Genomic DNA, 11,420 nt, shown 5'->3' with positions numbered 1-11,420 from the left:
AAAGAAGAAGAACCAGGCAAGCGTCAGACATTGGAGGGGGAGATTGGGTCAAAATAAGACTACCGAAAAAAGACCAAATCACGGGCTCTCGGTTCAGCAGACCCACCAAAGTGATTCACAGGGGAACAAACCATGTCCGCACCGAGGATGGGCGCACATGGAATCTGGAAAGAGTAGCCCTATATCAGAAGAGACAAGAAAGAGCAAGAACCCCAGAGAGATCACATGCTGAAGAAGGAATAGACAATGAGCGAAGGGAAGAACGTGAGCCCGAGAGAAGCTACAGAGAAAGGGAAGAAACAGAGATGGAACCGGAATCACCCATGCCAGAACCAGAACAGGAGCAACAGGAAGATCGCACTGGAAAGGGTGACCGACCTAGAAGAGAGCACAGAAGACCGGTGAGATACAGTGACTATGTTTTGCAATGAACTTCCTTTGCCTCACCAAAGGGAGGTGTGTAGAGATATCGCGAGAGTTACCAACTCTCGTGAGATCTCGCCACGGCAGCGAGGACCGCCCCTGCGCGCTTCGCGCGCATTACGGGAGCAGCAGAGGACGCGGCAAAACGCGTCCTGCCGGCTCCTCCGAGATTGGGGCCTGGGGGCTTACACTACGAGACATTTCAGTCCCATAGCCCTGCAGCAGTTCTTAGGCACGTTTGCCTAGCCGCTTGGCTCTTTAATACTTACATGTTCGCGGCAGATGTCCCTTATACAATAAAAGGCATCCAGCCATTAATCACGCCTCCTGTCATCTGTGCAAGAGTTTACTACAGCTAGTTCCCATTATTATGCAGGACTTGGCCACTAAGGGAGCAAAAAGGGCCATTTCTCTAATGGGAACTAGCCTTCTCTGTGTGAGTGGGCTAGTTCCCATTATTATGCAGTACTTGGCCACTAGGGGAGCAAAAAGGGCCATTTCTCTAATGGGAACTAGCCTTCTCAGTGTGAGTGGGCTAGTTCCCATTATTATGCAGTACTTGGCCACTAGGGGAGCAAAAAGGGCCATTTCTCTAATGGGAACTAGCCTTCTCAGTGTGAGTGGGCTAGTTCCCATTATTATGCAGGACTTGGCCACTAGGGGAGCAAAAAGGACTATTTCTTTAATGGGAACTAGCCTTCTCTGTTTGAGTGGGCTAGTTCCCATTATTATGCCGGACCTGGCCACTAGGGGGCAAAAAAGGGCCATTTCTCTAATGGGAACTAGCAGGACTTGGCCACTAGGGGCAACAGGGCCATTTCTCTAATGGGAACTAGCAGGACTTGGCCACTAGGGGCAACAGGGCCATTTCTCTTATGGGAACTAGCCCACTGACACTGAAGCAGTTATTTCCCATCTGAGAAATGGCCCTAACAACCGATGGTCCGTTTCTCGGATGAGAACTAGTATCAACCGTTATCCTATAACAATGACAAGGACTTCCTGGAACTCGTGCACATGCGCAGACTGACCTCGCGCGTGTCCTGCCAGCATGCGTATGCGCAGTGATAACCGCCTCAGGAGCGGTGCCTCGCAGTGTGCACATGACGTCCCCGCTTTGCACATGCGTGGTGGTCGGTGTCTCAGGAGGGTCACTCCATGGTCCGTGGTGTGCGCAGCCGCACTGATACGTACATCAGGGGGCGGTGCCTCGCGGTCTGCGCAGTGCGTCCCTTACATTGCGCAGCCGCACTGATACGTGCATCAGGGGCGGTGCCTCGCGGTCTGCGCAGGTACGTCCCTTGTTCTGCGCAGCCGCAGTGATACGTGTATTTGGAGTGGTGCCTCGCGGTCCGCGCAGCGTATCACTTACTTTGCGCAGCCGCAGTGATCGTTTCCCCAGGAGCGATGCCTTGCTGTCTGCGCAGCAGCGTCCCTTGCTCGGCGCAGCCGCAGTGCCGAGCCTAGCGACACCGGGAGAGGTTCCAGCTACCCTGGTCTCCTCCTCATACCCGAGGGTGTTGCGAGAGATTCCAGGAGATCCACCGCCCGGGGATTACTGAGACGAGATCCAGCCGCCGTCACGGGAGGGAAGCTCAGAGGCGGTGAGTTCACGCCATTGCTGCCCCTAGACCCACGGCACGAGACCCACCCGGCCCCGGGCGCCACAGGTTACAGTTTCGCTTCTCGCAGCAGCTTTGCCATGCCGCAGATGTAGCTCTGCAGGTTCAGCGCTTGCTGCTCAGATCTGCAGGTTCAGCGCTTGCTGCTCAGATCTGCAGGTTCAGCGCTTGCTGCTCAGATCTGCAGGTTCAGCGCTTGCTGCTCAGATCTGCAGGTTCAGCGCTTGCTGCTCAGCTCTGCAGTTTCAGCGCTTGCTTCTCAGCTCTGCAGGTTCAGCGCTTGCGGCTCAGCTCTGCAGGTTCAGCGCTTGCGGCTCAGATCTGCAGGTTCAGCGCTTGCGGCTCAGATCTGCAGGTTCAGCGCTTGCGGCTCAGATCTGCAGGTTCAGCGCTTGCTGCTCAGATCTGCAGGTTCAGCGCTTGCTGCTCAGATCTGCAGGTTCAGCGCTTGCGGCTCAGATCTGCAGGTTCAGCGCTTGCTGCTCAGATCTGCAGGTTCAGCGCTTGCGGCTCAGATCTGCAGGTTCAGCGCTTGCGGCTCAGATCTGCAGGTTCAGCGCTTGCTGCTCAGATCTGCAGGTTCAGCGCTTGCGGCTCAGATCTGCAGGTTCAGCGCTTTATCTGCAGGTTCAGCGCTTGCGGCTCAGATCTGCAGGTTCAGCGCTTGCGGCTCAGATCTGCAGGTTCAGCGCTTTATCTGCAGGTTCAGCGCTTGCGGCTCAGATCTGCAGGTTCAGTGCTTGCTGCTCAGCTCTGCAGGTTCAGCACTTGCTGCTCAGCTCTGCAGGTTCAGCACTTGCTGCTCAGATCTGCAGGTTCAGCGCTTGCTGCTCAGCTCTGCAGGTTCAGCGCTTGCGGCTCAGATCTGCAGGTTCAGCGCTTGCGGCTCAGATCTGCAGGTTCAGCGCTTGCGGCTCAGATCTGCAGGTTCAGCGCTTGCGGCTCAGATCTGCAGGTTCAGCGCTTGCGGCTCAGATCTGCAGGTTCAGCGCTTGCGGCTCAGATCTGCAGGTTCAGCGCTTGCGGCTCAGATCTGCAGGTCCAGTGCTTGCTGCTCAGCTCTGCAGGTTCAGCACTTGCTGCTCAGATCTGCAGGTTTAGGACTTGTGTAAAAAAGGGAATTTACAATGGATATATTTGTGGTTCGTCCAGTCTGAAATATAAATGGGATAAACACTTTTCCATCAGATACATACAGATTACGACACAGAGGCTTTCACAATTACAAGCATTTATTACGAATAACACTATAGTGGGTGAGCAAAGAAAGATTACAATGACGGAGCAAAACATAAGTCATTGCACTCCTCAGTTGCTGACAATTTTCAAAATAGAATGACCAAGTTTATATAGCTAGATACCAGACATCACTCCCACACTATACGTGCCTAGACATCTCGTGGCAGATCAATCACTCCTCCGTCACTTCTGTGGTAATTTCCCAGAATGGGTGAGAACGGTATATGCAGAGAGTAAAAAGGCAGTCGTTTGTCATAATACATCACATCTCATGTTACTGAAAGCAAATGCTATTTGTAAAATAAGGAAGGAAAGCGAACAGCGCAAACGTTTACTGTGTACAAAGGTTAAAAGCAGCAGAAAAAGGGACGTGTTTCTGCTGGTCTCGTTGTATTAATAAAATGGTTTACTGTAAATTTCTCATTAATGTCAGTGGAATTTTCTCACATCTGGGATGAGCTAATGTACTTTCAACACGCATATCTCGGTGAGAGGTCATGCTGTTTATCTTGAATTCTAGCGAGCGTAAGCAAGTTTTATGCATTGTGCAGTTTTAAGTAGGGACCTCTAACGTGAGGCCTAATGTTTTAGCTTCGTGTGTTAAAGCAAGGAGGCCTAATCTTTTGAATGATGTTTGTAATTGGCCCCTAGCAGATTATGTTTTGTAGCATGCTCTCCTTTAAGTCATATTGTTCTGAACTGATTAACAGATAAAATCGATTTCCACAGACAGCCCTTTTGTTAATCAGCTCAACATTATTGCTACACTAAAGTTACAGAACCGCCTCATATATCTCCTCATCCTGGACAGCTGTCTGTGAAACATATTCAGTGACATCACTAGAAAAGGGAAATGACAGAACCTTGGGTTTGGAGCGATACCAAGGTCTGGATTCAGGAGTAGGTGTGTCATAGATACTGTTTGGCATTATGAGAAAGTTTCTTAAAGGAAATACTCTAACAGGCTAGGGCAAGACAAGGGTTATAGGAGTTTCAGGAGTGTTCATATGCTTCACCCCAAAGACAGTTCGTTAAAGATGCTGGTATTCACCGCCCTGGACAATCCGCAGAGAAGGCAGCAAAGTCAATTCAAGAAAAGAAGCAAGCATCAATCAGCACAGTTACTTTAGTTTTCGTGGCCTGAGATTATATCGTGGTCCCTCTGTCACTCCTGTGATGTCTTTGGGAGGCACGATACCTGGGGAAACGTTGCACAGAGGTAGTCTTTGGGAATTATCAGTCCCTTGCGGCACAGATTCTTCCCACAGTAACTCTGTAGACGTATTCCCAGCCAGAAATGGAGGAGCCCGCTTCACATGGCTGGCATGAATCCAGTTACGATGTCCTTCGCACTTGACAGCAGTCTGGGTGGCCAGTAGGACCTGAACTGGGCCCTTCCACCGTGGTTGTAGACTGGATGATCGCTGAAAGTTCTTGGTAAAAATCCAGTCACCAGGCTGTATGGCGTGGCCGAAACCTTCAAGAGGCTTTGGCAAAAAATGTTTCACCTGTTTATGAATAATAGACAACCTCTTAGTAAGCTCCAAACAGTAATCGCTCAACAAAGGATAAGGGACATTTGATAGTTTTCTTGGACTTGGGATTCCCTATATATTTGCTGGTCGTCCCATTACAACTTCATATGGTGACAAACCTACTCCTGAATGTGGGACAGTACATATGGACATTAGGGCCAGGGGCAAAGCATCTACCCACTTGAGGGGGCTACTGGCACAGATTTTTACCAATTTGCTCTTCAGGGTGGAATTGAAACGTTCACATAAACCAGCTGCGGCCGGATGAAAAATGGAATGGAAATGTTGTCGTATTCCCAAAGCCTGACACACTAGGTTCATTGTCTTATTAACAAAGTGAACACCATTGTCACTCCAAATTGTATGGGGCAGTCCGTATCTTGGAAAATACTCTTTTACCAAAGCCTTTGCAGTGCTTAAGGCAGTATTATCCACCATAGGGAATGCTTCTGTCCATTTGCTGAACATACATACTACAACTAGTACATATTTAAATCTCTGACATAGAGGCATTTCTATGAAATCCATTTGAAGGCATTCGAATGGTAGCTCTGGTGGTCTGAAATGACCTCTAGGGACAGGTGTACCCTTTCCTATGTTGTGTGTTAAGCAGGTAATATAATATTTACATTTAGCTACAGCTGTTTTCCGAATGTTTGTGTTATACCATACTTCTCCTAGTAAGGCTACAATTGCATCTGCACATATATGGGAATGTCCATGTGCCATTGTGACCACCATAGACACATTTGTCTGGTAACATCCATAATCTCCTATCAGATTGGTATACATAACAACCATCATCAAGGGTGGCTTCACTGTTCCATTTCTCAAGTTCCTCTTTGGATGCATCTGCTTGTATTTGTCTGACACATTCAAGAGAATTATCAAATTCAATATTTACTGGTGCATTTACTGATGCATAGGTTAAAGTGGCAGGTGCTTGGGCAGTCAATTTAGCTGTCCTGTTAGCAAATGCATTACCTATTCCCACATCATTTGTCACTTTCTTATGAGTGCTGCATTTGATAATTGCTAGCTTTCTAGCCGCTACTAGTGAATTCAACAATCTTGTGATCAGCATTCCATGCTGGATTTTGGTACCATGAGAAGTAAGAAAACCTCACTGAGCCCATAATTTTCCAAAATTATGCGCCACACCGAAGGCGTACTGGCTGTCAGTGTATATATTTACTCTTAAATCAAGACTGAGCTCACATGCTCGAGTTAATGCAATGATTTCTGCTGCTTGGGTAGAGTGCTGTGGAATTTTGCAACTTTCAACCACTGTTTTCATTGTAGTAATAGCATAGGCAGCTGTGGAGATACCGCATGGCAATTTAAAACACGAGCCATCCACGTATAGGGTTCCATCAGGTTCACTTAAAGGTATATCAGTTAAATCTACCCTTCCCTTTGTCTCCTCCTCTGTTGTTAGGATACAGTCATGCAATACAGTGAGGTCATCAGAAGGGAGGGGTAGCATTGGACTGGGTTCAGAGAATGACACCTTTTTATCGCTATGTGTGGTGCAAGTAAAATCAGTTCATATCTGGCCAACCTAGCAGTAGTCATATGCTGAGTTTGTGTTTTGTTCATCAGTATATCAATAACATGAGGCACCATCACTAGCAGTTGATGTCCTTGCACGATACTTTCAGATTGTTTCACAGAAAGTGCAGCACCTGCAATTGCCCTTAGGCATCTAGGTAAACCCCTAGCCACTGTGTCTAAGGTTGAAGAAAAATAGGCACAAGGTCTGTTTTTATCTCCATGGAGTTGAGTTAATACAGATAACGAACACCCAGACCTTTCATGCACAAACAAGGAAAAACATTTACCATAATTAGGGTTCCCTAAAGCAGGGGAGTCGCATAAAGCCTGTTTTAGCATATCAAAGCTTGCTTGGTGTTCTGGTAACCATGGCATTGGAGTTGGTGTCTCTTTGGTAGTGAGAATGAGTAAGGGTTTTGCTAAGAGAGAAAAATTGGGAATACATTGGCGGCAAAATGACGTCATTCCCAGAAATCCTCTCACTTCTTGCTGTGTGGTTGGAGCTACTGTATTGAATACAGCTTGTATTCTCTGTGGATGTAATCTCCTTTCTCCCTTTGATAGGAGATGACCCAAATAAGTAACTTGCTTTTGGCAAAACTGTAACTTACTCTGGGAAGCTTTGTGACCCAATGGTGCTAAGAAATTCAGTAATTGGACTGTACAGTTTATGCATTGTTCTTTGGTGTCAGCAGCTATAAGCAAGTCATCTACATACTGTAAGAGGGCTGTGCCACCAGGAAGTGGAAAACAATCTAGCTGTGCTTTTAAAGCTTGACTGTAAATACTTGGACTCTCTGTATAACCTTGTGGAGCTCTACAGAATGTATAAGACCTTCCTTCAATATTAAAAGCAAACAAATACTGGCTATCCTCATGGATTGGAACACTAAAAAATGCGTTCTTAAAGTATATTACTGTAAAATACTGGGCAGCAGGTGGGATCATTGTAAAAAGAGAAACCATGGGCCTCATTACACGGATGGCGGTAAGGGTTTGCCGGTACCGGTATTTTACCGGTACCGGTAAATCCTTACCGCCTTACTACGAGGTCCCTTTACGGGTTGGGGAATTTAACGCCTGCTTTTTGCTCCAGGGAGCTAATTAGGGTACCGCAATTTGTGGTACCGTAATTAGCGCCTTCCCCATTCCCATTATGCCCTATGGGGCAAAAATGGGAATGGGGAAGGGCAATGGTGGAAGGGGGAATTACCGCCCCGCCAACCTTGGAATGGGGCGGTAATTCCCCTTTGCGCCAAGGCGGTGCCGGTATTTTACCGGCATGAACCATGGCGCTAATAGCGCCATGGTTCTCTGCCATCCGTGTAATGAGGCCCCATGTCTGGTACAACTGGAAATTGAGGCAGTACTATCTTGTTAATACGGCGCAAATCAATAACTAATTGCCATTCAGGTGTTGCATTCTCGCTAACCTTCTTCCGAATGGGAAGTATAGGGCTGTAAAAGGGGCTGCCTGCAATTTGTTTGACAATGCCTTTAGCTAATAAATCTTGTATGACTGGACGTATTCCTTCTAGTGCTTGTTGTGTTATTTTGTATTGGGGTATTCTTGGGTAAAGAACATTGGGCCTCATTCCGAGGTTGGAGGTAAGGGTTAACAGTCACCGTTAATGGCAACGGTGACCGTTAACACTTACCACCATATTCCGAGTTCCCTTTTGCGGGTTGGCATTTAACGCCTGCTTTTAGCAGGCGTTAAAAATCCAACCCGCAAAGGGACCTTGGAGTAAATTACGGCACCGTAATTTACGGTGCCGTAATTTACTCCTTCCCCATTCCCATTGAGCCCTATGGGGGCAGGAATGGGGATGGGGAACCGGTATGGTGAATGGGGAATTACCGGTCCCTCCAACCTTGGAATGGACCGGTAATTACTCCATTCACCATGCCGGATTTCCATGGAGTAAATAGCTCCATGGTTGCCAACCATGGAGCTATTTACTCCATGGTTACCTCCAACCTCGGAATGAGGCCCATTATCCTTTAATGTAATGCAAACAGGTGCTATCTGGAGACACCCTACATCATTTTTACCTTTAGCCCATACCCTCTCATCAACATTTAGTAATTCATCAGGAAGTACCTCTGTGGTAATAGCATTGTAAGCACAGCCTTTTTGTAAGTAATCAGACATGCAAGTGAGATAGACACCATCAGGGGTACAATAAATTGTAGCATGCCATTTATTTTGCAGATCCATTCCCAATAGATTCAATGCACATTTGTTAGTAACCACAACAGGAGCAAGACATGAAATAGGTCCTACAGAGAACTGGATAGGCTCTGAAATGGGGCTATGAATAAGGGTATTTGAAAACCCTACTGATGTATTTGCTTTCCCAGAGAGGGGTGCAGTAGGTATCAATTTATGGGAGATGGGTGTAAGGGTCGCCCCGGTGTCAAGTAAGAACTTCACTTTTCCTAGCTTTGCATTTTTAAATGCCAATTTTCACTTTTTCCTCTCTTGAGCAGCCCTATTCTACACGATCATCTGAATGTGTGTCATCTTCATAGTAATCTCTTGCTGAATACTATTGGCCTTGTCTAGGATCGAAATAATTCTGCTGCTCTTGGATAGTTTTTACCTCTTCACTGTTACCTTGTCTCATCTGTCCTCTGGAAAAACCCCGCCCCACTGATCTCCCTCTCCCCCTTGGTCTTAGAGGGCATTCCCTAATCCAATGATTACTCGATTTACAATAGTGACATCCTTCACCTATACCACTTCTTCCATTGGATGGGGGTGCACTTCCTCCCTGTCTTCCTCTCAACATACCTCTTGCTGTCTGCATCTGTCCCCTTCCTCTCTCTGGAAATGCTTTTTGCATTAATACTCTAGTTTTTAAACTATTAAGCTTTCTATCTTTCTCAATCTTTTCTTTTGTCTATCTGCATAATATCTGGCCATGGTCAATATTTGAGCAGCATTCTGGGTTGGCCATGTAGATTCATACGTTTGAATATCATTCTTAAGATAAGAAAGGAGCCCTTATACAAAGTGGGAGCAAAATCCCTTTTGTCCTTCGGTCGTACTTAAATCCATTCCGCTAAAAGAGCTAAACGCCTGCTCTTTCCTGGTAAAATAATTTTCACCTGATTCTCCTTCATTCTGTATGCAATGGGCCTCATTACGACCCTGGCGGAGTGGGTTTTACGCCAGCGGTATTCGCGGCGGACCCTTCCGCCCTACTACGAGTTCCCGTAGCGCCATGGAGCGTTTTCCGCCTGGTTTTTCCGGGCGGAGAAATCCATGGCGCTACGGGACCTTGTTGTTAATTACGCCACCGTATTTTACGGTGGCGTAATTAACGCCTTCCCCACTCCCATTATGCCCTATGGGGCAAAAATGGGAATGGGGAAGGGTAAAATGGGGAATGGGGATTTACCGCCCCGCCAAGGTCGGAATGGGGCGGTAAATCCGCCAACCCCCATGGCGGTATCGGCAGCTTTCCGCCGTGCTCCATGGTGCATATTGCACCACGATCTCCGCCAGGGTCGTAATGAGGCCCAATGAGTTAACTTATCCCAGTTCATCTGTTTTCGGGGTACTATCTGTTCTATCCTTCTCATTATGTATTCTGGCAAGGCCAGAATAGTTTTGTGTAAAGAACCCTGCCCATCCCTGTATTTGGTCACTTGTTCATCCTCTAAATCAGTCCATTTAATGGGAGGTTCTTCACTATCCCGTTTTCTACATTGGGCCTCATTACAACCTTGGTGCTAAGTGCACCAACTTTACCACCATGGTGTAAACAGAGTGTACACCATGGTGGATGGCGGATTTACCGCCCCATTCCAAGGTGAGTGGGGCGGTAAATCCCCATTTCCCATTTTCCCTTCCCCATTCCCATTTTTTCCCCATAGGGCATAATGGGAGTGGGGAAGGCGCTAATTACGCCGCCGTAAATTACGGCGGCGTAATTAGCACCATGGCGGGTTAGCGCCATGGATTTTAACGCCTGCTAAAAGCAGGCGTTAAAATCAGAATCAGGCGTTAAGGGTTAACGGTGGCGTTAACCCTTAACGCCTGAGTTGTAATGAGCCTCATTACACGGAAGGCGGTGGTCCAGGGTGCTATTAGCACCCTGGACCATGCCGGTAAATTACCGGCACCGCCTTGGCGGAAAGGGGATTTACCGCCCCATTCCAAGGTTGGTGGGGCGGTAAATCCCCCTTACGCCATTGCCCTTCCCCATTCCCATTTCTGCCCCATAGGGCTCTATGGGAATGGGGAAGGCGCTAATTACGGCACCGCAATTAGCTCCGAGGTCCCTTAGCGGGTTGGTTTTTAACGCCTGCAAAAAGCAGGCGTTAAAAACCAACCCGCTAAGGGACCTCGTAGTAAGGCGGTAATGGTTAACGGCCACCGTTACCATTAACGGTCGCCGTTAACCATTACCGCCTTCCGTGTAATGAGGCCCATTGTCTCCAAATATCTGGGGGTAATATACATGAGAACAACTGATCAATGTCATTTATTGTGAGAGGTCCACTCTTTAGCACCCGGTTAGTTTGACTATACCATTGCTCTGGATTCTGTCTAATATCTGGAAAATCCTTGGTAAAAGAGAATAATTCCATTAGATTCCAAGGCACATGAACCTGATGTGTGGGGTTGCTGCTATCAAAGCCTGGTGCTTTCCTCATAGGGTTCTGGTGCGTTACTGATTTTTTTAAAGGGAATTATTTCAAGCTACATAAGCAATGGCACTATAATATCTGAACAGTCCTCTATGGAAATGATACCTTTTTGGCTATTCACATCCATTTCCCTGTAGTGGTCTGGAAGATCATATGCTTCATTCCTATTAATCAATTTATAGGCCGACCATACTTTGTCTCATAAGTAATTTACAATTTCATTTGCCACTGGCTGTTCAACTTGAGGTGCATTATCCGTAGCTATTTTAATGCCTTCCGTACTTTTGGCTATCCATGCATTTGCAAAACATTTTGCTTCATCCTTCTGGGATGTAGTTATGCTTCTAGTCTGGTATCCAGAGATACCTGGTGGAGGAGGGGTCTC

General features: G+C 47.2%; 1 protein-coding gene across 1 annotated transcript in view; it reads left to right on the top strand.

Annotated features, from left to right (window-relative positions):
* Positions 1-1,886: 1,886 nt before the first annotated feature.
* The window catches only part of LOC138489510 (zinc finger protein OZF-like), a 111,993-nt gene continuing 102,459 nt past the window's right edge, over positions 1,887-11,420 (top strand). Inside the window, exon 1 of the mRNA XM_069617252.1 lies at positions 1,887-2,027. The gene's annotated coding sequence lies outside the window, so the exon portion shown is untranslated. The remainder of the gene's footprint in view (positions 2,028-11,420) is intronic.

Source organism: Ambystoma mexicanum, chromosome 9, assembly GCF_040938575.1.
Source record: "Ambystoma mexicanum isolate Mex_15411 chromosome 9, UKY_AmexF1_1, whole genome shotgun sequence".
Classification (NCBI taxonomy): Eukaryota; Metazoa; Chordata; class Amphibia; order Caudata; family Ambystomatidae; genus Ambystoma; species Ambystoma mexicanum.
Note: the sequence above shows the minus strand (reverse complement) of the source record. Positions and strands in the feature narration are given on the sequence as shown.